This window comes from Bison bison, unplaced genomic scaffold, assembly GCF_000754665.1.
Source record: "Bison bison bison isolate TAMUID 2011002044 unplaced genomic scaffold, Bison_UMD1.0 scf7180017864134, whole genome shotgun sequence".
Classification (NCBI taxonomy): Eukaryota; Metazoa; Chordata; class Mammalia; order Artiodactyla; family Bovidae; genus Bison; species Bison bison.
The window spans coordinates 6212316-6216947 of record NW_011494706.1 but is presented as its reverse complement, the minus strand read 5'-3'; positions in this window follow the sequence as shown (position 1 = coordinate 6216947).

The window sequence follows — 4632 nt, the reverse complement described above, 5'->3', positions numbered from 1 at the left end:
AGTTCAAAAGCATCAATTCTTTGGCACTCAGCTTTCTTCACAGTCCAACTCTCACATCCATACATGACCACTGGAAAAACCACAGCCTTGACTAGATGGACCTTTGTTGGCAAAGTAATGTCTGTGCTTTTCAATGTGCTATCTAGGTTGGTCATAACTTTCCTTCCAAGAAGTAAGCATCTTTTAATTTCATGGCTGCAGTCACCATCTGCAGTGATTTTGGAGCCCAAAAAAATAAAGTCTGACAGTGTATCCACTGTTTCCCCATCTATTTCCCATAAAGTGGTGGGACCAGATGCCATGATCTTTGTTTTCTTAATGTTGAGCTTTAAGCCAACTTTTTCACTCGCTTCTTTCACTTTTATCAAGAGGCTTTTTAGTTCCTCTTCACTTTCTGCCATAAAGGTAGTGTCATCTGCATATCTGAGGTTACTGATATTTTTCCTGGCAATCTTGATTCCAGCTTGTGTTTCTTCCAGTCCAACATTTCTCATGATGTACTCTGCATATAAGTTAAATAAGCAGGGTGACAATATACAGCCTTGACGTACTCCTTTTCCTGTTTGGAACCAGTCTGTTGTTCCATGTCCAGTTCTAACTGTTGCTTCCTGACCTGCATACAGATTTCTCAAGAGGCAGGTCAGGTGGTCTGGTATTCCCATCTCTTTTACACACACACACACACACACACACACACACACATATATATATATATACACATATACATACAAACATGTTCACGTGCTAAGGTATGTATGATTCTTTTGCAACCCTTAGAATATAGCATGCTATGCTCCATGGGATTCTCCATGGAGAATAGTGGAGTAGAGTGAGTTGCCATTTCCTTCTCCAGCGGATCTTCCCATACCAGAGATTGAACCCACATCTCCTCCATTGGCAGGCGGATTCTTTACCACTGAGCCACCAGGGAAACCCACATAAGCCCACATAAAGCACTGCTGCTGCTGCTAAGCCACTTCAGTCATGTCCGACTCTGTGCAACCCCATAGATGGCAGTCCACCAGACTCCCCCGTCCCTGGGATTCTCCAGGCAAGAACGCTGGAGTGGGTTGCCATTTCCTTCTCCAATGCATGAAAGTGAAAAGTGAAAGTGAAGTTGCTCAGTTGTCTGACCTTTAGCGACTCCATGGGCCATAGCCTACCAGGCTCCTCCATCCATGGGATTTTTAGGCAAGAGTACTGGAGTGGGTTGCCATTGCCTTCTCTGACATAAAGCACTACATACATATAAAAAAAATAAGTCGATATCATATGAGGAGGAAAAAGAACTGTACAGTTTCACTTAGCAGAGAATTACTGAAACAATATAGAATTTGTATCTGTCTTTCTGGCGGTCAAAGAAAAGAGGAAAAGGAGAGGGCCTGCCAATGAACAAAGTCAATATAGAGGAAAGTAAAACTCAGGATAAAAAGAGACTGAATCCACATGATACCTTGAACTTCTGGATCTTAGTGTGTGCCTAAATGCAGTTCAGCCTTGGCTTTTTCACCGGCATGAACCATGAGCCATTCTTCTTTCCTCATTTTTTTGGTTTGAATTGCCTTTCTGTTGTCTGTGGCTAACACCCTTGTTTGGTAACAATGAATGAAATTGGCCTTATGTTGAGTTTTACAGTCCATTCTGAAGGAGATCAGCCCTGGGATTTCTTTGGAAGGAATGATGCTAAAGCTGAAACTCCAGTACTTTGGCCACCTCATGCGAAGAGTTGACTCATTGGAAAAGACTGATGCTGGGAGGGATTGGGGGCAAGAGGAGAAGGGGACGACAGAGGATGAGATGGCTGGATGGCATCACTGACTCGATGGATGTGAGTCTGAGGGAACTCCTGGAGTTGGCGATGGACAGGGAGGCCTGGTGTGCTGCGATTCATGGGGTCGTGAAGAGTCGGACACGACTGAGAGACTGATCTGATCTGATCTGATCTGAGTATTAAGTATTGGGAGGGAAGCCTCAAAGTATCTTTTTTCTCTACACAAATTTAGGAACTTTCCTATGCCAATTTGGTTTCAAGTCAAGTATTCTTGCTTGGGAAATCCCATGGACAGAGGAACCTGGCAGGCTATAGTCTGTGGGGTGGCAAAAGAGTCAGATACAACTTAGTGACTAAACAACAATAAGATGAGTCACCCAAAGGTGGAAAACCAGATTTAAATAGATTGCTGTCTATCAGCATTGGAGTATTATTGATATTTTCCATCAACCATTATTTTATCAGACCAGTGCTTACCCCCAAAATACTTTTAAACTTCATTAGAAAGTATGCCAACAGTAAACCACTTAAAATCAGATGGCATTATTTACACTGACTTTGAGAAGAAAAACTAATTGCCATGTATGTCTTTTGTGTCAAAGATGTAAGAGATATGTTACTTTCTACTGAAATCTCTCCTAGGAGGATGATTAGTATTAATGTACTTTGATTATATTGATCTACCACTTGTAATGAACTTAGAATATTCTGAAATCTTTTAGGTAAAAAATAAGGCAGAGCTTCAGTTCAGTGGAATGAGTCTATTTTGCTCTTTGGCAGGGACTGACCTGTACTTTATTTGTTTAAAAAAAGAGGAAATCATTCCCTGCCAGGTATATTTAGAAGAGCATTTGTCTTATACAGTCTCTCCTTCATGGATAATTTCTTTGTTCTCATTTATTGTTGATAACTATGATGCTTAGGATCCCAAAACCACAATTTACAAATGTTTTCAGTTCAGTTGCTCAGTCCTATCCGATTCTTTGTGACCCCATGGACTGCAGTACGCCAGTCTTCCCTGTCCATCACCAACTCCTGGAGCATACTCAAATTCATGTCCATCGAGTCAGTGAAGCCATCCAACCATCTCATCCTCTGTCATCCCCTTCTCCTCCTGCCTTCAATCTTTCCCAGCATCAGGGGCTTTTCCAGTGAGTCAGTTCTTCACATCAGGTGGCCAAAGTATTGGAGTTTCAGCTTCAGCATCTGTCGTCAGGACTGATTTCCTTTAGGATGGACTGGTTGGATCTCCTTGCAGTCCAAGGTACTCTCAAAAGTCTTCTCCAACACCACAGTTCAAAACCAGCAATTTTGGGGTGCTTAGCTTTCTTTATAGTCCAACTCTCACATCTGTACCTGACTATTGGAAAAACCATAGCTTTGACTAGGCAGACCTTTGTTGACAGATGTTTTAAGGCCCAGCAATTACAATTTTTCCTTGTGACATCACAGCTTCTTGTTTCTGATAGCTCTTGTTGTGGTTATAAGATCTTTCTTAATGACTGCATGTTTTCTTTTGGTAAAACATTTGATCTTAGGTAGACTGGTTTAACCCTGGCTCCTCTGCTGCCTGGATAGATAAGAAGGTATTTCTTCATTTCTTTATTTTGTGTTGTGTTTTTTTGATAGAATCAGTGTTTTTTTGTTTTTTTTCTTTTCATAGGTACTACTACATGTAGAATGCATTCTTATTCTTAAGAATTCTTAAGAACTAAGAACATATCCTTTTCAAAGTAACGATATTCTTTGAAAGACTATTTTTATTTATTAGTCCACATTGTCTAAAAGTTCTAAAGTTATATGAACTTCCATAATTCAGATTGTCAGAAATAGAATAACTCTTACATCTGATAGCCTGGAGAACATTTTTCCACTTACAAAGAAATTAAAGACTATGTAAACTGCAAAGCACTTTGTTAATTTTGATGATGTGTCAAAACAAAAGGTTAATTATAATGCCTTTTAATCCTATTTTAAAAAATCAATCTATAGGAATTTGTTGCATACATAGATTTAGTTTGGCACTCTGAACAAACTGATTTTGAATAGGTTCCCTGGTGGCTCAGACAGTAGAGAATCTGCCTGCAATGCAGGAGACCCTGGTTCGATCCCTGGGTTGGGAAGATCTGGATAAGGGAATGGCTACCCACTCCAGTATTCTTGTCTGAGAAATTCCATGGATAGAGGAGCTTGCTAGACTACAATCCATGGGGTTGCAAAGAGTCAGGACTGAGTGACTAACACTTTCATTTTTTACTTTTCCTTCCTAAAAGATGTTATGCTTTTTAAAAGTAGTTTTTCATTTCACTTACACAAAATTTTGGTTGTATTCAGACTGAAAGGTACTTTTTAGTTTTTTAAATATATATTTATTTATTTTAATTGGAGGCTAATTACTTTACAATATTGTATTGGTTTTGCCATACATCAACATGAATCTGCCACAGGTGTACACATGTTCTCCATCCTGAACCCCCTCCCACCTCTCTCCCCATACTATCCCTCTGGGTCATCCCAGTGCACCAGCCCCGAACATCCTGTATCATGCATCAAACCTGGACAGACAATTCATTTCACATATGATATTATACATGTTTCAATGCCATTCTCCCAAATCATCCCATCCTCGCCCTCTGCCACAGAGTCCAAAAGACTGTTCTATACATCTGTGTCTCTTTTGCTGTCTTGCATACAGGGTTATCATTACCATCTTTCTAAATTCCATATATATGCGTTAGTATACTGTGTTGGTGTTTTTCTTTCTGGCTTACTTCACTCTGTATAATAGGCTCCAGTTTCATCCACCTCATTAGAACTGATTCAAATGTATCCTTTTTAATGGCTGAGTAATATTCCATTGT